This window comes from Armigeres subalbatus, chromosome 2 (genome assembly GCF_024139115.2).
Source record: "Armigeres subalbatus isolate Guangzhou_Male chromosome 2, GZ_Asu_2, whole genome shotgun sequence".
Lineage (NCBI taxonomy): Eukaryota > Metazoa > Arthropoda > Insecta > Diptera > Culicidae > Armigeres > Armigeres subalbatus.
Window position 1 is genome coordinate 349029266 of NC_085140.1, and position 23723 is coordinate 349052988.

Sequence of the window (23723 nt, forward strand, 5' to 3'; positions counted from 1 at the left end):
TTGGCCATAATTTCTAAGCCTTCAGTCGGATCTGGCCAATTTTCAGTAGGAAACATTGAGACAGGAAAATTATTAATCTTTCAGTGGACTGTCTTTATCTGTCATAAGAGGAGTTTAGTACTATTTCATTTTATTCGACTCGAGTCAAGTACGAGACAACGAAAACGGCCTAACAGTTGAGGTGGAAATACTTATCTGTAAAGCTTACGACGTGGTGCAATTTAATGAAATAGCTCCAAACTCTTGTGACAGGTGAGTGAGACAGAATTTCCCGTCGAATACAACTTGTTCTGAGCAAATTGGCGTAGGAAAAGTGCCCAAAAAATCTTCTTCTACTACTTCACCCCACGCACTGGGATATTGCCGCCTCGCAGCTTAGTGAGCATGAGCATGAGCATGATGACCGTGAATTTCGTAGTTGCTACTCCGTTATCGAGCGTTAATCGCAATTGCACAGGGAACCAATGGATGGAAGCATGGGATTTTGCTCTCCAACCTCAATGTGCACAGTCCGAGAGCTCTAGTATTTTGGATGGTCGATAACGGCACTGGCCACGTCCTCACGGTCAGCGGGGATGGGAAGGAATTGATGATGCAGTCACTCGCCCACTGCAAGCGGAGAACACCTCTGCACTCGCCACGAGTTCCTGCGGAATTTTATTGGAATCTAGGGTTAGGTTTTACGGCAGAGGTTCGTCTTGGTTAACGGGTTGCCAATGTGATAGTAATGAAAGGGTGGAGTATATTCTAATTGGATGCCGAAACGAGCTTTTTGGCTCATTTCGAATTCTAACAGTTACCTGCTAGAACTAATCAAGTTGTAGCCCATTTCCAGTTCAAGCGATTGCTAGAACATGAGAAATATATGAAAAGATACAAAGTAGGAGGAATGGAACGGGCCTGGGATTGAACCCACGAACTCCTACGTATGAGGCAGAAGCGGTAGCCATATGACCACCAAGCCCACTGGGACATTGCCGCCTCGCAGCTTAGTGTTCATAAAGCACTTCCACAGTTATTAAATGCGAGGTTTCTAAGCCAAGTTACTATTTCTGCATTCGTAAATCATGAGGCTAACACGATGATACTTGTATGCCCAGGGAAGTCGAGACAATTTCCAATCCGAAAATTGTCTAAACCGGCTCCGGGAACCGAACCTAGCCACCCTCAGCCCAAAAAATGAGTGAGAATTTTTCATGCGTTTTTCGTGTTAAAAATGTGTTTTGGCAAATTCTTTGGAGCCCACAGTCTGATCTGGCCAAGTTTTTATAGGAAATAACGAGACAGGGTTCCACGTCGAATGCAATTTGTTGTGACCAAATCAGTTAAGGACGCATTCTAAAAAAAATGAGTGACACATACCCGTAATGCTGGGTAGACACCTTTACGTGGTGTGTTACGGGGTAAGATCTACCACGGTTACATTGCCAGTTACAGGCAAATCCTGACCCAACGAATACCTTCCTCATTATCCAACTCCGTGGTACTTATGAGGGTCGGTGGCCTCTTGTTAAATAAGTACCACATCAACACTTCCTTCCTCTCCCTAGTTACGGTGAAGATGGGTGTGGCCAGGAGTAGTAATATTCATGCTTTTGTTATTTTTGTTTAAGACTGGAATCAACGACCACTTTCCTTCTTGATTTCTGATAGCATTCTAGACGAGGATCTCAAAAGTAAAACATGAGTATCACTAGTGTCCAATCTACGAATAACACCGTAACAATGCTAATGCTAATGCTCTAAAAAAATGAGTGACACTTTTCTACGCAATTTTGGCCATAACTTCCAGCCCATAGTCCAATCCGGACATTTTCAATAAGAAACAATGGAACAGGATTCTATGTTCCAGAAAAAATAGTGGCCATGGGTTCAAAAGTTATGACCAAAATAAAAATCTTGTAAACCAAGACCGCGCAGAAAAGTCTAGCTCACTTGGCACTTGTCCTCATTCGATTTGTATCAGGTTGTATTTGACGGGAAATCCTTTCCCATTGTTTTTTTTTATTGAAAATTGGCTAGATTGGACTATGGCCTTAGAAGTTTAAACCAAAATACATTATTTAAACAAAAAACTCACAAAATGTCTGGCTCCTTTTTTGTTTCCTATTTAAAAATTGATCAGAACAGACTATGGGATCGGAAATTATGGCCAAAATACATTTACTGACGTCAAAAATGCGTGAAAATCTAGCCTATTTTTAGACACTTACCCTAAACAGGTGTGCTCGCAACAAGTTGCACTAGACAACGAAGCCAGTTCCATTGTTCTCTTTTGAAAATGGGATAGGTCGGGATTAGAGGTTATGGTCAAAATACTAATTTCAAAACGTGAACAATAAAAATATATTTTCTACTAATCCGATTTTCCAACAACAAATGCATTAATATGCATTACCGCACCTTTCCGACAACAAATGCATTAATATGCATTACCGCACCTCAAAATCAGTGATTTTGTCAATAACTCCGCACTGTACTCCGGTTCTTTAACAGTTCTAGATAATTATTGATATTCTTATGTATGCTGATCGCCGGAAAAATCGACTGTAATTTGCTTTTTGATGATCAATCTATTTCTATTAGATTTTCTCGTGGATGGAGATGATGAAGTAAGTTATAAAAACGCAGCTCAATCATTCTTTGACTGGTTTCACAGCTTACGACATTAAGGTCACTCCTGACGGAATCCACGTTTCAAAGTGCTCGCGTTTTCGGGGACACACCACTTGATACGGAGGCGGCGCACAACTGTTATTTTTGTTGACTTTGCTTTGCTGCGTCGCAGCATGCGTGAAATAATAAAAATGACAGTTGTGCGTTGCTTCCATATCGAGTGGTGTGCCCCCGAAAACGCGAGCACTTTGAAACTTGGATTCCGTCAGGAGTGACCTTAATCTCCAAACCCCAGCCAGAGCAGTAATTGATTAAGAAAAAAAAAAGAATTCGAATTTAGTGGATCTGCTGAAAAATCTTGACTGATTTGAGCTCTGTGTAAAGGTAAGATTCCGAAAAGCTAAACGCAGAGAAATCAGGGGTCTCTTTGCGTATCTTCATTTTTTAGCACTTTCCTACGACAGTTTGAATAGTTTGCTCTTTTTGAGTTGAGGTGCGCAATTCCAGATCTCTATACTAAAAATGTTCACAAACGTTCAATATAGTCGATGCATTTGGTTTATCCTAACTTAAAAAAATATCCGATCAGACATAACTTCAACTTATCTTACTGTGGCGACATTATTACGAGTCTCCGGGCATTCTATCGAATGGAGTACACTTGGTGCACAACGTACATGCACATGTACGAGAGAAGCAAAAATGTTTATTACTTACCTGTTATCTCCTGTCCATCTCCCGGCTGGATTACACACAATCACCCTTATTTTACATTTCTTTCGATGGAATTTGTAGAATGGTTTGTTTCATTTTGGTTGGACTCCTTCTCAAAACCCCATCACATAAATAAATTCATAGTAAATAAATCATTTCTTAATATTATTAGAACGTATAGGCAAATATTGAGACTTAAGGAATAAATTAATTATTCAACATTAGGCCATTATAAATATTTAATTTAAATTATGTCCTACTGGTCTCCGAAAAGTCAAGGGGAGGGACAATAAAAAATAAATATTTAAATGGAAAAAATCAGTAAAACTCCTCGGATTTGATAAACAATGTTTTGAAAATCCTCAAAATTGTCCGAATTTTTTGATGGCCGCCTCAAAAAATTTTTTTTGGCCAAAAAAACCGAGGGGGAAGGGGACATAATTGTTTTTAAATATTTGTATGGGCCTTATTTTCAGAACTCAAAAAAGAATAAAAAAATCAATTTCAATATCCAACCTGGTAGTGCAAGATATTGCAAGACTGCAGTCTTGCATTATTGAAATACCTGCTGTGGGCATGTTTGCAGTGCTACACTTTACCTTTACCTGAGTTAACTTTCTAGAATTAGTATGCCATAATGCATCTATGATATGATTTCTAGAAATTAAGCACCTTAACAAAATATTTTTGTGTGTGAAAAGCTCCTACTTTGAAGATAAACCCGCGTTGGATGTCTTTTGCCATACAAACTTCTGGCGGTTTACTTCAAGTATTAAGAATCTAGGCATTCTGTAAGGTAAACAAAATTTGAATTGATTCGCCATACTCTGAATAACAGGGATTTGAAGCTTTCGAATATTCTGAAGGGTTTAGAGAATAAGGGAATAGAATTGATTTCTATGTCTGACAGTATCGCTAATAAAGACAAAAAAAAGATTTCTATGTTCCACTGATTCAAAAAATAGAATATTGTGTAAATTTTAGCAGTGGGGTAACTAATAAAAATTCCAAGGAAGCAAACTTTTTTTCTATTTAACAGTTATAACACTGAAAGTTTATCTTTTTCGTTCGAGCCAACTGATGTATGAGTAATTCTCGTTCAAACCGGGCCACTATTTGCACGAGGTTCTTAAAAATGCCTAAATTTATATTCTTTCGAAAGCGTTCGGCGAGTATATTAAGGATCCGAGTTAAATTATTCAGAACCTCTCGTTAGTTATACACGAAATCATTTTAATGAACCCCTCGATTTTTGTCAATTCTTGACTCATCAAAACTGTCATAACTCCAACATTTCTCAACTGATCATAGAGATTAGCATATCGTTGGAAAGGGGAAGAGTGTATCCTCAATTTGCAATACTAAAAATATAAGCAGCCATATTGAATTTGGCCGCCATCTTGGATTTCTTTTTAAACACTATTTTTCCGCCAGGTTTGCAACCACCAATTTTGAATTGAACATTGATGGAAAGCTTAGCTTATATTGTATCTTGTGTCCGAAAGTCTCAGGTGTATGTTTTTCAAAAATTATGTACGATTTACCAAATAATATTTTGAAGGGCCATTCGATCAACGAACATTATTTTTATGGGTAATATGGTATTACGACGTCAGTTCCTTGAGTTCATACACTATTCTAAGCCAACTATGTTTCAAAAATGAAAGCATATCTACAACCGTATTTTATTTGAAGGGCTTAAAAGTTTTGAGCATAACGGAGCCGTATTCAAGTTATTGTATTAAATAATTCAAGAATTTTGGTACTGGTAAATCGTACATAACTTTTGATAGAAAAAACATACACCTGAGATTTTCGGACACAAGGCACAATGTAAGCTAAGCTTTCCATCAATGTAATAATACTAAAAATTGGTGGTTGCAAACCTGGCGGAAAAATAGTGTTCAAAAAGAAATTCAAGATGGCGGCCAAATTCAATATGGCTGTTTGTGTTTTTGTTAGTTATGACTGTTTTGATGAGTAAAGAATTGACAAAAATCGAGGGGTCCATTAAAATGATTTCGTATATAACTAACGAGGGGTTCATCTTTCTGAAGAATTTACCTCGGATCCTTAATATGCTCGTCGAAAGCTTTCGAAAGAATATAAATTTAAGCATTTTAAGAACGTCGTGCAAATAGTGGCCCGGTTTCAGCGAGAATTACTCGTATATTGTTCACTGTTGGCCTAGCAGATATCCGTGGACGACGTAAACATTTCAAATGATGTTCGTCGATGCTCAGACCTGACATGAGAAGTCTAGAAAACTCATTGGATTCCCAAAAACTTTGATAGGTTCAGAAAACCATAGGTTTTGCGTTCGCCACAAATGGTTTAATACTGATCTTTGTAGGCTTTTTTGATTTGCTTTGAACCTTGAATACATCATACATTAAATATTTGATAAAATTTTAGATCCTTGAAGAAGGTCCCAAATACGGACCAAAACGTCGGAACAAAAACATTATAGTTCGTTTGATATAGTAATAAGACTGCTAAGCCAAGAAAACAATACCTATTGGATAGAAGAAAGTAAGATTTTTTCTTCTTCGGGTTACAATTCATTGAGCATGAAATATTCACTTTCATGAAGCACATTCGCTCCGAGTTTAGACAATCGTGTTTTGATTATTCAAAACATAGAATGGCTTACTCAGTTTACTTCCTCATAGATTCACTCAATTGATTATCACTGATTATGGAAACTGCGCGCGAAAAAAACATAATTAGCCTTGATTATACTGACATTTGCCGCTAAAAATGCCCCTCAATTGAACGTCGGGATTAGATTTATGCGTGTATTTATTTAAATCATCAAGCATGTGTTCAGTTTTGTAATTATTTAGTAATTTTTGAAATTCAAATAAATAATCACTGACACATATTCATTCCGAACATTGACGGTGCAGAGAGTTGATTCATAAGTATAAGATTGCTAATATCGCTTCTGTTTGCGTGACAAACATCTAGGTTACTTCGACCTGGCAGCCAAAGTACTGGTACTACAAGTGTCAAACCGATGTTGATGATGAAACCAAAAATGCACTATAACATGATGCATGAATTACCTATGACCAATTCAAACTTATTGAAGCAAAATTTTGCAAAATAATTTTAATGACTACAGCGCCACTAGCGTTCTAGCACTTATGATTCTACTGTGCAGAGCCGAATATGAACATGTTTAGAGGTGAAGTGACAAAGAAGGTCGGTGGGCTTCATAAGAAATAATCGAATATTCAAGGCTCTGGGCCTGAGTAGGGATACGGCAGGTATTTTCGTCTGTTCGTCATAGTCTCGAAAACCAATAAAAGAGACGCTTTTTTGTAAAACTCATACGTACCAAATCGTAAGCTCAAGAGAAACGTTCTGCTATAGTGGAGTTCTAGCAAATGTACGTTGCTTTCGTTGGTTTTAGTCCCTACGACGATGGACGGAAATACCTGCCGTGTCCCTATTCCTTCGGGCTTTCAAACGGTGATCTTTTTTTTTTGTCTTTATTATCGAGACTTTCAGGCTGGCTCGTCTCGTGAGACGGCGATCTGACCACAACAAACTAACCTTACTTTCCTGCTAGAATAAATTCTATGATGATTTTTAAAAATTTAATTCATCTTAATACAACTTATATGTGGATTTGAAAGCGGACGGAGGGTGATGGTATAAATCTCATGACCTTCCAAAATATCTCTACTGGCAAAAGGAAGAGGATTTGCTCATATACCATCGCGTGCGGAAAGGATTTCTGTCGATGAGTACTGGCTCTAAATTTCTAATATGACATCAGCATCTAGTCGAATGCGCAGTTTTTCTATTAAGAAAATTCAACTCTGGAGTGAATCCTTGGATGGTTTGGAGATACCACTGGGCCTAGTTAGGTTAATGAAATCCAGATCTGAAGTAGGATCGATGTTTGGAATCCTAATCGGGCCAAGACGGATAAAAACTAAATCTTGGTCAGTTGTTTGAAGAAACTAACAGACTTTGTTGGGCCAATTAAAATCAAATCTGTAATCGGAATAGCTATTTGACATTGTCGGATCAAGCGAATTGGTTGGTTCGTGGATGAAATCACCATATTCGGATCAAGGATAATCTAATTCTGGATTAGATCTATTGGTGGCTTGGAGGTACTTATGCGCATGGTTGGGTCAACAAAATGCAGTTTGATGTAGTTTGGTCGATGGTCGAAAAAGCAATTGGAATCAGAAGCACAAGAAAAAAAACTCTTGATATGATCAAACCATATTAATGTGTATTAGGGACATTCTTATGCAGTCAATTATTGCCCCACTTAAAATTCAAGCAAAGCAAATATTTGGAAATTATTGAAATCCTTCTATGTGCCGATGATACTCTATATTATTCGGACAACATGGAGTTTGTATTAATGAAACGAGCAAACTACTGTTAAATATTACGGGTCCAGAAGTCTTTCGGTGGTCGTAATAGTGCCCAAATATATAACAAATCGCAATGTGGGTATCAAATTTCATGGTTTCCAAACAAAAGTATGGAAAATCGTATATTTTTGCATTTTCACTTCTAGAGGTTTCAGTTCATCGTAAATCAAGTGGCACATTGTGTTAAAGTATAACCCAAAGGATGTCGAAAAACTTAACTGAAGAACGTTCGTTGCTGGAACGTCCACAAAAAAATGCTTCTAAGATTCATTGTTCAAAGCATATGCAAAAAAATCGTTTATTCTGCCAGCACTGACGAATTACGTGGAGCAATAATTTAACTGATTGTTATTTCAAAACTATTGATTCTATACTGCCCATGATCGCATATTTGTACCATTTGCATTTTGGGTGATTTTGTAAATCGTTTGTCAAACCTCCCCACAAACTCAATCATTTCCAGTTTACCACAGATAAGCAAAATAGTAAAGCCTGTTTTACTGTTGTGAAATTAGATGCAGTAATTGAGCTTTCGGAACGATTTACAAGCTTTTTACAAAATGAACAAAAATGTGAGTGTTACAAATATGCGATCATGGGCAGTATAGGGCTTTGAAGCTAAAAGGAGTTATTCGGAATCATTTCACAAAGTTAACATTCTGTTAAGAAGGAAGATGGGTTTTGTCCTCTGACAATCATGTGTTGTCTGGTAGTGCTGGGAGAAACATTAATTTCTTGCATATGGTTTAAACAATATATTTTCGAAGCGTAATCACATTTTGTAGACCTTCCAGCTACATACCTTCTTTGGCGTTTTTCAGACTGTATGCTAACCTATTGAGTCACGTGATTGACGATAAATTGAAGCCGCTGAGAGCAAACATGTAAAAAAATATGTTTTTCCTCACTAATATCCTTATTAATATAAATGTCGAGTCCATATTTTGCATTGTTTATTGGGGTCCCAAAACGATGCAGAAAAAACCTTGATTTCACTTGATTGGATGAAGTTTGCGTTTTTCTATACAACTGCGCCCCACTGTATGTACTTATGCACATGGTATAGATATAAAAAAATGGCAAAAAGCTCATTTTTATGCAAATTGAATCGCAGCAAAAACAAAACAACACCGTTTTGATTCAGGTTTCTAACACTGACGTTTTAGCATACAAAATCCAAACTTTCATCAGTTTTCCACATGGTGGTTGACGGTTAACGTGTATAAAGTTGATATAAGTCATGTTCGAAAATTGAGACGAGATATGAAGGTTTCGCTGAGGTTCGTTTTGTTGTTTGTACCTCTGATTAAATAATTCAAAACATGATAGGAAGCTAAAAAAGGCATCGTTTTGAAAATAGAAATTCTTTCTTAGGAACGCAAAGTAATTTTGAGATACAGAATAGACATATCTGGGAAAAAATCTAGCCCATGTTAGCTCTGCAGATACATTCTCGAATTCATGGACATATTATATCTATATCTGTCCCATCTTTGTTGGGTTTCCTATTCATATTGGATAAATATGCGATTCACGGCAGTATGATAATTGTCATACAAGATTAATATTAACAAGAGATTATAGAAAAAAAAAGCACTTCAGTTACACAGAATATGGCGTTTGACGTAATTTAATTCCACGAGCCATTTTTTCCTTCTCCCATAAGCACAATGGCCTCTATTTTCGAGGTATTTACTACAGCTATATAATGACACGAATATACAATTTAACTAAAACAAACAAGGTATGTAGTTTGCGATCTTTGTCTGAAGGCAAAGTTTTACAAGTCTCCAGATAGTTTGATCAATCAACCGTACTCAAATAAGTGGTAACAGCAGACCTTTGTTGTGTAGTATTATAAATTAATTGTTTATGCTGTTTGATTATAAATAGACAACTAGCAGCTACTATATAGAGAATATATATTTACATTCGATTAAATTAATAGATAGTAAGAAACGAAAGGAAAACAAATGAATAGTATAACCAGCAACTACTTCCAATCCAGTCAGGGCCAATTTGACAATCGTCGTTAAAAGATATTTTTTCTCAATATAGAAAACCAAGGAAAAGCTAGTAATAGTGATCAATTTGTTTCTGTTATTTTCTCTTTTTGCAACATCAGGATGTGAAACAAAACAGCAGTAAGTGAAACAGCCAATTATTTTCGATTGTTTTTATTTCAACTCATTTTCTTTTCGGGTTTGCAATTTTTGCTTACTCTAAATGAAGATAATATCAATATGTGCAGATAGGATGGGTGGAGGAGCGTGACTATAGAAGGAGAAGTCTATGGAAAAGGGGTGGAGGAAAAAGCATTCAACGACAAGGAAAAATTGCTGCAATTGGTTATTGTTTTTGCTTCACCAAACGAACAATTGGCTCTATTCCAATACACTTCTGTGTGCACTTCGGGGCTAGTTATATATTGTTCTATCCGGAAATTGTGCTCACTTCCCATTAGCTCTCGGAGCCTGGTTCGGTTACCATCACCACCATCACCATTCACAACGAGTCACTCTCGCGCACATACTCACGATATGGATAAACAGAATAAAAAAAACTACATTCTCTCAAATAATTGCGAACACATGAACAAACTAAGGTGCGATTTGCCAACTTTGCCAGGATACGGAATTGAGCTGTTCGAGCTGGGATATCGGCTGCAGGATGCGCTGAGATTGGTTGGGGTTTGACTGTTCCGCGAGTCGATCGATGCTGTTAGCCATACATCGGCAGAATCCCATATATCCGTTCTTGTAACATGTGAAATGGCAGCACAAGTTCGGATCTACGGGTTCCTGCAAATGGGTTACCGTCTTCGCTGTCAGAAGCGCTAGACACACGCTTCATGTTGCACGGTGGTGGTGTAGAGGATGAAGGCTCATCCTTCATGATGGATTGGTGCGAGAGAATGTGGTTGAGCTTTTTTTGCTATAGTCGATGATGCTTTTGTGGGTGGATGCTTCATATGGGAATTTGGGGAAGGTGTGTGTGGTATGAGTATATACTTTGGTAGTAGGGTATGAAAATACTAATAAAGGTAATAAACATGGTGCATATACAAGGAATTAATCTTACCAAATGAGTATGTTCACTATTAACCTAATAATCCAATAGATAGAAACGGAAGCAGTGCATCGTGGGGACCTGGAAAGAAAAAAAGAGAATAGTTCATTAGTAAAAAATCTCCTTTAAAACAAAAATTGATATTTCAGACGAATCATAACTATATGTATAAGATAACGGTACCAATAGTGGAGGTATTAGTAGATAAACAAAAGAAAATATTTTTTTTAAATTGATTATTATGGGAAATTTAAAGTTTTAATACCTTAGCCAATGGATAAGCAAATAAATTTGCTAACAAAAATGAAAGTGGTGTCATTTAACATCAACAACTACCAAATATCGCTTGCACCACTAATGGGTACACTGTTCCTTTAGTGGCAGTAAAAAATAATTAGGGTTCCCATAGTGGTGCTATCCATTGATTTTTTAAGAGACTCGCCATTATTGGTACAGTTGCACCACTATAGGTGCAAGGGAGTCAATTTTATTTAGTAATATCATTGTTCTCAATAGTTTTTTGGGTGAAATCTTAGGTTAAGTTGTATGTCAAAGGATATTTAAAGCACGACGCATCATCTGAAACAATCGTAAATTGTATAATTACGGAAAATCACATTAAAACCCCACTACCTCCACTTTGATGCTACCTCCACTATGGGTATGGTTACCCTACTGATTGCTCAATGCGATTTTTTACTAAATAGATTCTTCAGCGGGTATTTCTTCCATTAACCTAATTCCCAACTTTTTAAAACTAATTGAAGAAAAAGCTTCAGCATCTCAGCTATTGAAATCACGTTGAATTGAAATGCGCAAAGAAATTCAACGCTTTGTGCATTTGTAAATGCATTAGACATCCTCCAACCCCGTTATTGGTATGTATCTAAATAAAATGATTCAGTGAATCACAATTAAGTTGAATTCGCCATTGTTGGGTTGGCGCTATTTGTCCATTTCACTCATACTATCAATCATTTGAAATATCTTGACTTTGATGACGAATTCGACAGATAATAAGAAAATGGAGGATGATCATCATGATAAAGTATAGAGCGACGACGTAAAAATGTGCGAATGAAAATCAAAGCATGTTAGAACTCGCTTTGAATTTCATTCGTACGTCAAAGACTAACTAATGCAAAGTGCAAGAAAATTATATTTATTGTATAAGAAACAGGTTAAGGGGAAAACGAAGATGCAATCAGGTACCAGCCAGAACACAAATAAGACTGAAATAAAAAGTTCTCTGGAGATTAGAAAAAAAAACCATTAAACATTTTAAAAATAATGAAATTGGTGTGAAAGCAACTATTTCTCATTAAATTTCAACTAACAAGCGTACGCCAGCCTTGACACGGGTTTGTGCAAACGCACAAGTTTCAAAAGCAATCGATTGTTATTCAATGTCAAAAAAAAGTTCTAGAAACATATGAGAACGTTTACATTGAAGAAGAAATTTGCTTTTATAAGGAATCAGCATTGGAAATGAATTGTATGGATTGTAACGGCAAGTTGAACAGGAGTGTAACAAATGGCGTTAATTTCAATTAAAAAGAAAAAAAAAACGATCAGCACGTAGAAGCCAGCTTTGCAAAGTACCACGCAAATTTGAAGATCAGACATTGACCGATCTCGTTGGCGGCCCTCCAATTCCTGAAAGGAGTTTATACTAATTTGCGCCAACCTAATACACATATATAGACATGTTTGTTAAGTGAATTCCTTCCGAATTAAGTTAAAGTTTTATAAATTCCTGTGCTAGGGTACATAATCAGACCCCTGGCAGGATATTCCTAATAAGGTATACAATCATTTTACTGAGACGATCCCTTGCAGACTCCTCTTAGAAATTTAGAAAGCATAATTAAATTGCAGATTGATGACTTTTTCGAAATAGTTATTAGGTGTGTCGTCAAACAGTTCATCTTAAGAACAAAAGACTAGTTTTTGCAATTCATTATAGAAATCTCTTTGATATTCATTTAGAAATCTTTTTGGATTTTCGTAATCATAAACTCGTAAACGTATCACAGAATAGATGTGATGAGCTGGAAGGACTAGATTGAGCATCACCACATGTCTGTTTGCCCTAACAGATTATTTCCATGATTCTTTTCAAGAGGATGTAATAAATTTTTATTGCATCATAAACATTGTCAGGACCAATGGCAGTTGATCCTGCCTGTGAAGAAACATGGAAAGAAATGAAATTCGAGCTCACCAATACAGTAATTACAGAGAATCAAAACCTTGACAAGAATTTTCAAGAAATTCATTTAGAATCTCAGATCTCTTTATGAGATTTTCGAATTTTCAATGATATTTTGAGAAGGCAACAGTTTATTATTATTAACTTACTTAAGAATGCTAGATTGTTTTTTTTAAATTATAGAGCAAAGTAAGAGCTTGTAAGATTCAAAGACAAATATCCTAAAGAATATAAAAAAAACAATAAAAACCGAAAACTCTCAAAATACTTGAGTTTATATTTAGAAACTATTTTCATATCACCTGTCATAAGACGATTTTATACAATCCCATTGAATTCCACCACTTAATTGTATCTTGACAGATACGTATTTCGACCTCAAAAGTAAGGCCGTCTTCAGTGTCTCGTACTTGACTCGACTTAATGTTTGATGTCGTAATTGAATGATTTTCCTGATATACATGTTCAGCTACCTTAGACCTAAACTCATAATTTAATCCCTTATCAGTTTCCCTCTTAGCCTTACTTACTTCTGCAATATGTTCTTTGAACCTTACACCTAACGATCTTTTTGTTTGACCTACATATATATTAAACTTTATCACACTGTGAACAATTAATTTGATAAACCCCGGCCTTATTTAACATTTCTACTCTATCCTTTGTGGAGCCCAGTTGGTTGCTTCTGCTGGAGAATACTAAATCGATGCCGAATTTCCTCAGTCGATGGCGTAGCTGGTGGGTGATGTGTCGATCATAGGGGATCGATACCTTCTTCAGCGGTGCATCGATCGGTATCAGTGTTGTCAGTTCGTTTTTCCGTAGGTTCCTCTGCTTCTTGTTGATGATTGCTTGTATTGTTCTTTCCTTGTATCCGTTTATCCTCGCTGTTTCCAAGATGTGTTGTAGCTCCTTCGTTTTTCCTTCTTCGCTCAGGGGAATCGTCTGCATCCTGTGGATCATGTGATGAAAAGCTGCCATTTTGTGCTGATACGAATGATTTGATGTGTATGGGATGACTCTCATGGTGTTGGTGGGCTTCCTGTAGATTTCGAAGTCTAATGTTGCATTTGTTCCTTGATAACCAGTAGATCCAAGAAAGGTAATTTACCTTCCTTTTCCTCCTCGTGGGTGAATTTGATGTCTTTATGCACGTTGTTTATCGCTTCCAAAATCCTGGGTAGATCTTTCCGGTTGATAATGCTGAAAATGTCGTCCACGTATCTCCACCATTTCTCGGGTAGTACTCCTTGTTCCTCTAGGTTGTTCTCCAAACTCGCCATGTGCGAATTATTCATGGCGAGTTTGGAGAACAACCTAGAGGAACAAGGAGTACTACCCGAGAAATGGTGGAGATACCTGGACGACATTGTCAAGTACGTCAAGTACGAGACACTGAAGACGGCCTTACTTTTGAGGTCGAAATACGTATCTGTCAAGATACAATTAAGTGGTGGAATTCAATGGGATTGTATAAACTCGTCTTATGACAGGTGAAAACATTCCACTAAAAAGCTCAAAATAATTTTCTTATCAATATTTTCATATATAATCCCGAATCATAACCTATTGACAATGAAAATGTCAACTAATTTTTATTATTTTTAAAGTTCTTCCGAATCATATGCATGCGAGATAAATTAATGCTTCTTAGGGATTAAAAAATGTTGTCAGTTATATTTTTAGTATCCATAATGTTATTTCAAGCAATAAGATAATGTTTGCACTTTTGAAAAATGTCGATATTTAGTTTTGATTTTACTTTATTTATTCAAAGGGGGTCGTAAGAGTCTCAAACTATGTTAACCCTTTAATGCCCAAGACCGCCTTTAGACGGGGTATTTTGAGTATTTTTGTAATTTTCAATTGATCATATTTCGAAAAGTTGTTGATGTTGATCAATAATATAAACTTAAATGCATTTTTGAATGTGATTTAAAGCCAAGTTCTACACATTTATAAAACAAATATTGAACATTGAGAAATATTTTGTTCCACCGTGTTTTCGCTCGTATACATTTGAAAAGTAAAATATTTGTATTTTATTATTTTTCTACAACTAATCTTATTCAATAGAAGGTTATAGTGGTGATATTACACTCTAAAATGTTTATCAAACTCGTTACACAGAAAAAAAATGATGACCCTGAAAATTTAAAAATTGCAATAAGTTAGCAAGAAATACGGATTTTTAAACTCTAAAAATGTCGAAAATCGAAAAAGATTATTAGATTCAAAATTTGTATTTGGTTGTATAAGAAACTTGAAAAACAAAAAAAAAACAAAGTCTGAAGTTGATAAAATCGCGAATCAAACATTTTTAAAAACATGATTTTTTTTCTGCTTATTCCGGAGCAGTACTGGTAGTTTTCGTGACTATCATGTGAAAGCGAAAACATTTGTGAGAAGGTGAAAATTTGTTTCTTGCCCAGTCGTGTTTCTCCAGTAAGCAGAGCGATTGGCCGGTCTTCAAAATTTAGTTTTGCTTTGTGCGAAAAGCAAAATGATCGGCTGGTCATCGAAAATTTGTTCTGCATTGTGCGGGTGAGTAAGTTAATCAGAAAGTGAAAATTTAGTTCGCATCCAGTTGTGTAGTGCGGTCGATAATTAGAATAATTTGCGTTCGCTCGATTGTTATTGTTTGAAATCAAACTACACGCTATACACGGCAGACCGTTTACCAAAACGAACCCTGCCACACTCCCTACCCCATATATCCAACATCCCAGTAATCTCTCGTGGAAGTGCAGATGACTCGTCGGCTTCTTTAAAAGCGAGTATCACGTCAACAATTTCCTACCTATTCCTCAATTGACCTGCATTCAACACATTTTTAATCATTTGATTCTATTCGAAATATTAAGAATCATTCAAAGTCTTTCTGAATAATTCTGAATGTTTCGAAATCATCCACTGTGAAAAACGATGGAATGAAAAAATGATTTATAAATCAACTGAATAAAATCAAGTTTAAGGCAGTTTCAAACCGAAGAAAAATTTGGTCGGATTAAAGGCGGTCCTCACGTACTTTAAGGCTAGTTTACATACACATCGGGAGCTTGTCTGCAAATTTTGCTCTCATGTGTTGCTCACCAGAATCTACGGGACGATTTAAAATACATACCGGCGGAAATCGCTGAGAGTCCGATCTGTAAACCAGACTATAAATTGGCCGGTTGACATATTTTATTCTCATGCGCCAACCATATTCATGGAACTAATAAAAATTACATTTTATTAATGTTATTTCCTTGTTGAGATTCTTGTTTTTCTTTTTCTATTGGGAGTTTTTCGCATTTGTCTTCCATTTTTGCCCAAAACCGACCTTAGGCATGATACTTTGACTAATGTTTGTTATTTTCAATTATCAGAATTGAAAAAGTTTTAGATATCGGCCAACAATAAAATCCTTAAAATAAAATTATATAATTACCCATGTTTTTAATATTGAGAGATGCGTAATTTTCTGTTCCTTCGTGTTTTTGTCCGCGTCCCTTTGAAGAGTGAAATATTTGTAGTTTAGTATTTTTCCACAACTAACTTAATACAATAGAAGGTTATGGTGGTGAATGATTCACTCTAAAATATTTCTAATTTCTTACACGAAAAATTGAAATTAAGCCCATACATTTTGAAATTTCCACAGCTCTTGAATTTTATCACAAGGTTTTTTTTACATGTCCCGTTTTGCAAGCGCGTTTATCCCATCTTTTCACCGAAATGATGTGTGGTCAGTCTAGCAATCAATGAATTTCCTACAGTGTAAACTACAAGACAAATGAATGGACGGCGCGTCCAGAAGAACATTGAAAGATGGCCACAACAAAAATGCATTACTTGAAAACATTTCTATTTTGCATTAGTTTTGGGTAAAAAGGCCTCAGTGTTATTTACACTGTGTGAGTTTCATTTCGAAGATCCCAGTGGCCAGTACTTTCAAAATTACAGTCGAAGCAACAGCATGTGCGTAAAATTAATCACACTCACCTCATCTAACCATATCTTATGAAAATTAAATTGACCTCTCCCGTAAACCTTTCCTGTTGGCTAATTAGACTAACGTCAACATTTTCGATCATTTGACTAATTTCAGGAACACTTTCCAAAGAATCCATATGTCTTAATCTTCTATAGTGAAAAACTAAAATAAAACTCAAAGGTGCAGCCCAATCAGGTTGTACGCAAAGGTGACGTTGAACTACGTGGCATTATATAATGTACAGGTTTTCGACTTTTCTGATCGATGAGAGAAACCAAAACAAGCGTTTTTCAAGCCCAGGTTGAATCTGTTTTCGTTATTTCTAGACCAACATTTGAAAAATGCGTAACAGTTACGCCCTTTTCGAATGATGGTCTAGATTTATCTTGCGCTCCTGAGATTGAGTGAGCATTACGCACTCTGGTCATAGATATAATTATCAAGATGTTGGGGTCAGAGCAAATTAGTACTCATTTTATGATTTCTCAGTCTAAAACCCCGGTGGCTCGTTATAGAAAATCACATCGTGTAAGCTGGGCTGATAATGGCGTTTGGTGGACTTCCTATGGAAGAAGTCAGAATTGACGCGATAAATAAGTTTGATAATAAATATTATTCCTTCATGTGAGTTGCGTGGAACTTTGGACACATAAATGCTGTCCAATGAGAGCTTGAAGTAGCTCGAAGTTTCTCCCTGTCCTGCTCATGCCCATTTGTTGACAAAAAAAGAACGAGTAGGACGGGAACAACTTCGAGCTACTTCGAGCTGCTCATTGGACAGCACTATAGAAATCTGCAAAAACGAACCGGAAGAAAGTTTCCCAGAACACATCCACTGTAGCAGTATAGAAGATTCCGAGCTTCTCTACTGGCATCAATAGACGTAAGCGAGAAGCTGCCGTCAAACACCCCCAAGGTTTTGAGAGAAAACGCGCGTGTAAGCTAGCAGAAACGAACTGCACCAGCTGGTGCAGCCCTGTAAGTTGCATTAATTTGACTTCTATGCTGGCTTGAGGTCTCCAGTTAGCCTTGCGAACAAAGGTTCAGAAACCGGAGATGGCGAGTTCGATTCTCGATCCAATCTAGGATATTTTCGGGTGGGAAACATTCTCGACACCCCGAGCATAGTGTATCCATTGTATTTGTCACACAAGATACATATTGAATACTCATGCAATATCGGGCATATAAAGCTTTCAATTAATAACTAAAACAATGCTAATAGATTACTTTGAAAAGCAGGCCAAGTTCCAGTTGGAATGTAGTGCTATGGAAGAAGAAGCTTGCGATACACTTACGAGATTGACTGATTCACCGAAACCTAAACTGCTAAATATTATTATTATTGCTAAATTGTTAGCAAGTTTTCAGTTCAAAATATTATCATACCTAAATATTGTAACACACTGGAGTCGGTTTTTACGTGGAGGATGTGGGCCGCGTGAATTAAAACAACGTAAAAACCGCGTAAATCCCAAAATGTGTCTAAATGAGCCATGGAAATCCCGAAATTCTAGTGAAAACAAAATCGCATAAAAAGCGAATCGTGTACAAAAACCGCGTAAAAAATGACTTCAATGTACATCGGTTATGAAGCGTTGACTCTTTCTTGATCGAATGGTCCAAGAAAATTGTAAATCCATCGAGAAACGGCTGGAATATTAACGATCAAAGTCTATCATATTTTCGTGACGTTTTTTGATTTTTCGAAATCGTAAAGTGTACCCCAATATAGAAAAGACAGACGTAGTTCTACGTCAAAAAAAAAACTTAAAAGAGTTAAAAGCTAATTTCGGCAGATATTCGCCATATTTTGAGAGAACATCATGCTCATTCTTCAGGCTGATTCACACTGCAGTACCTTTTTGATTTTTTGTTTTCGATTTTTGGAATAGTTGAAGGCGTCAAAAAATATATGTAGTTTGGGAACCCCTAATTTTGGGAAGTTAACCCTAATTAAGTCAAATAATCGACTGAGACAATAAAAGGAGATGAATTGTTTGACAGGAAGTGAGATAGTCATACGTTAACAAAGTTTGCCTATTGTATTTCATACCCAAAAAAGTTTGTGACACTTGGTATTGATTAGTATTTAGTTTCAAGTGATGCGTTTCAACTGTGAAATTCCTTAATTATTAAAAATAAAATAACATCGCAAAAAAAAATCTATTCCGTTAAAATATAGCTTCTAATCATTTATTTCGTGGATATTAAGAAAATCTATCGAGAGTTTTTTTTTTTCATTTTTCAATAGAAGCTATATCAAATACCACCATATCACAAGGACATTCTTCTAAAGAATATTTTAAAATGAATTGGTCGGGGTTCAGCCAAACCGCACCAAGCGGCTTTTTGACTGAGTTCACAAAAAGAAAACGAAAATCATTTCATATCAATTCATACGTACATTTGTTGAAGGATATCCACAGTTATGAGGTTGAGGGATATGCGATACTATTTATGATCAATTAAATCTGCTAACCGAAAGTTTGGACAGAAAAATGGGTTTTTTTTTGTTGGCGCTTGGTGTGATTTGGCAGAACCCCGGCCAATTAAAGACTCGAGTCGTGATAGATTACAGATGCAACCTGACTGAGGGGCGAAAAAGTGGCAGTTTTCGTGATCGTCATGCGACAGCGAAAATAAAGGCATTTTCATTTTCAAGAGACCAATGAAATATGTAGCGAGCTTTGTCACATTACAAGCGCTCATAATGAAATGTGTGCTTTGTTTTGAAATAGAATAACATATATAATAACAAAATAACATTTTCTTAAGCAGAGACAGCCTGTTTACAATACTTGACGCCCTTTTACGAAATAAAAATCAATGAAAATATGGTGAAATTCCTTTCATTGTTTTTGGTTTTTTTGAGAGGGGGAAAGAGTTAAATGTAAATATTGCGTAACTTCTCCCAAATGAAAAAGACAATTTCAGTTCTGAATCTTGATATAACTTTTTTCACCTATGCCAAACTTTCAAAGATCAAATAAAGAGAAGCAAAATGGAGCCGAAGTTAGAAAAAAAAAACCACCCTACATAGCAATATTAAATAACCTAAAAATAGTTATGTATGACAATTTGAAAATTACTAGTGCTGTCCGAGCAGCTCGAAGTAGCTCGAAGTTGTTTCCGTCCTGCTCGTTCTTTTTTATCAACAAGTGGGCATGAGCAGGACAGGGAGAAACTTCGAGCTACTTCAAGCTATCATCGGACAGCACTAGTAATTTTCAAATTGCCATACATAACTATTTTTAGGTTATTTAATAGTGCTATGTAGGGTGGTTTTATAAAGACACTTCTTCTTCTTCTTATTGGCATTACATCCCCACACTGGGACAGAGCCACCTCGCAGCTTAGTGTTCATTAAGCACTTCCACAGCTATTAACTGCGAGGTTTCTAAGCCATGTTACCATTTTTGCATTCGTATATCATGAGGTTAGCACGATGATACTTTTATGCCCAAGGAAGTCGAGACAATTTCCATTCCAAACATTACCTAGACCGGCACCAGGAATCGAACCCAGCCACCCTCAGCATGGTTTTACTTTCTAGCCGCGCATCTTACCGCATAAAGACACTTTTGACTAGAATTTAAAAAAAAAACGCATTTGTTCTGTGAACTTTTGACTAAATTTTGCAGGGGTTAATTTTATTAGTAAAGCCTTTAGAAATTCCTTTCAGCATTGTTCAAATAGATTCTTTCATAAAGATAATGTCCATCGACCCCTTCGGTTATCTTCACTAGAGCCATGCAATTAATTGTCTTTTAGGGAAAATAAATTGGAGGCATAGGGTGAGAGTTTTTTTTTAAATAGATTATTTTATCTGTCAGATGATATAACAATAACCCTACAAAAAGATCGATTGCAATATATAATATTCGGTTTTCTATAAAAGCGATTCATATTATACGAGAGAGTCAAAAATGTGAAAAACATGGTTGTCTGAAGGTTTAACATAAATTGAATTTTCTATAAAGAAATGTTATCAATTAATGTCAATTATTTTTGGATCATCTTATCCAATCTTTACTGCATTTGTTTCAAATGTTACATATCACATGAAAAATTTTAATTAGGTTCCATAATCCGCAAATCATCAATTTTTCATTCTCCAAAAAATGGGAAAGAAAACATGACTGTATTGTAATATTAAATTTATAATATTTTAAACAGAAGCAATATTTCTCAACCGTCTAAGACGAGTATAGTACATACTCTCCATGTAATTCCACCAATTATTTTGATATTTTTGCAAATACGTATTTCGACCACACAGTTGTGGTCGAAATACGTATCTGCAAAGATATCAAAATAATTGGTGGAATTTAATGGAGAGTACTAAACTCGTCTTAGACGGTTGGATACATTCCACTAAAAAGAGCTTTAAATATTTTTTCTGAATATTTTTCAGTTTTCTGACATACCAAATACAAAAAAGCATAAAACGAAACTTATGTGAGAGCTTTGTTTAGTAGAGTATTTTCATGTGTCATGACACAGCCTAATTTAAACTGTTCATAATTGACAATGGTATTCTATTGAACAGCTGATTCGTTCTGGCTTCCCCTTGATACGGCTCAAATTTGCAAGGATGTTGTTGGGTTAATTTTTTTTTCATCTCCTTTCTTCCTAGTCACGATCCTTAATTCGATACAGTGAAAGGATGAGGTCGTGAAAATAGAGCAGACAGTCTAAAGAACACAGACGACGAGTTCCCTACAACAGGATGCTTGTCGCGTGAGCTAAGATTCACCATCACTGAAAAACACTGACAGTTGCGAATCCTTCACGAAACCGTTGGTTGTGTGAGTGGAGAACTGTCAAAATTTTGCTTTTCATGTGTAGTCACCAGTCACGGTAGGGATAGGTAAACGTTGCTCTACTGCACATGCTCACTAATGACAACAGAACTGATCCTGCACAATAATTGGATCGAATGCCATCGGACGACCAGAACAAAGAAATCTACATTTTGCTAGATTTATTTTTTTCAAAACTACAACAGTGAACAGTTAGAGTTTTTTGTTTATTCATGTTTTTCATTTGATATAACATCCTACACTCAAAACGTGTTCGAGAAATAGTACACTTTCTAGCCACTTGTAAACTTTTCACCAGACACCAATCGATAGAAGTTTTTCATTTGCCAGAACAAAGGTCTCTTTTTTTCTCAATCTACTAGGTAACTCAACTGAATGTACTGGAATTCAAAAACATCCACACCTGTTTTCTTATACTTCATGGTTTAAAACAATTTTCCCGAGATAATTTTTCACTGGACTAATATTTTCTGTACAAACACGAACCTTTGCTGGACTATTAATCATTTCGATACACGCACACTCGCTCGAGACAGATTTTCTGCACGGGAACTTTTTCCACCTTGGAAATCTTAACGCTAGCTGCAGTATCGAAATTTTACTCACGTGAAAATTAAATTTGAAGTAATTCTGCACAACATCGTCGAATGTAACTCCTTATTTTCACAAACGAGCCAGGAAAACGTTTTCCTAGATTCTCCATCCAGCGCCAGCCCAATAAAGTCTCGTCGCAGGGAAAATCCAAATTTTTCCCGTCCGTCGTCGTTGTCGGTCGCCCGGAGAAAAAACCCTTTCCATCGAGCGCTGCTCGGTCAGGCTCCTCTCACGGTTCGGTGGAAAAGAGGGCTCGCGAAAAACTCTCGGGATGGAAGCCCATCAGCAGGCCATCCTGGCTGGCCGTGCTACAGACAGGCGATCAACGGACAGCAGCTCCCGTTTTGCCTCTGTAGTTGTGCTCGCCGAGCGTGTGAATTTCCTTTATTGAAACGGCGAATGTGGGACTCTACAGTCGGGAGTTGTCAGGAGAGAACGAAAGAGCAGAAGATTTTCGCTGGAGAGCCAGGAGGTGACTGGTACTGCGTATGCGCATGCTTTTCCTTGGCAGGAGCGTCGACAATGAATGGGTGGAAAAAAGATACACTCGCGACATGAAAATTCCGTTTTCCTTTGCTCTGCTCAACAGAGCCTCTGTAGAGTGAATAGGGGTAAAGTGTTTCCAGGATAGGAATTGGAAAACATTTTTGTTATACTTAAATAATATGTTACTACTAGCTAAGTCTTCAACGTGGTACGTAAGAAGTGAAATTGTCGCTGAAAACTGCAAGAACAAGCAAGAAAAGAGACTTCCAATTAATTGGTCGAAATACTTGAAATTAAAGCCAAATGTAACAAATATATCAAGGCTCCCCCAGACATAAGCGATTTCATCATCCGCGACGGCGACAACTAGTCGCCGCAATTCTGCCTTCTTTATGTCATGGGCTGCTCTTTGGGTAATTTTATGCCTAACGTCCGTTATGCCTAACGTCCGTCATGTCTAACGTCCATTATGCCTAACGTACTTATGCCTAACGTCTTTACTGCCGCCAATCGCAAGTCGAGCACATCTGTATATTAGACCTCTTCATGTTTTCAAAAAGTATCAAAAATTCAACCGGTCAGCCAGCATCACAATTCTTATGCTAAAATAAGTCTCCTGTCAAATTTTTAGCTTATTCGGATAAAATTTCGAGGTGGCTCAAGTCGATTTAGTGTTTTTGGGCTATTTTCAATTATGGAAAAAATCTAACAAGAGATATAAACGTCGAAAACTATCGCAACAAACATCTATACGGAAGCTTTTGGTGTGCTCTACAAGTCTTGTGAATATTGCGATTTGTTCCTTTCACGTTTTGTCCATGTTA

At 36.6% G+C, this 23723-nt stretch overlaps 1 long non-coding RNA gene across 1 annotated transcript; it reads right to left on the reverse strand.

Moving 5' to 3' along the window:
• Positions 1-10069: 10069 nt before the first annotated feature.
• Positions 10070-22779, reverse strand: LOC134217061 (uncharacterized). Its single transcript, XR_009980902.1, has 2 exons — positions 22426-22779; positions 10070-10883 (listed from the first exon to the last, which is right to left on the reverse strand). It is a non-coding gene; the product is annotated as an uncharacterized LOC134217061 (long non-coding RNA).
• Positions 22780-23723: the final 944 nt, after the last annotated feature.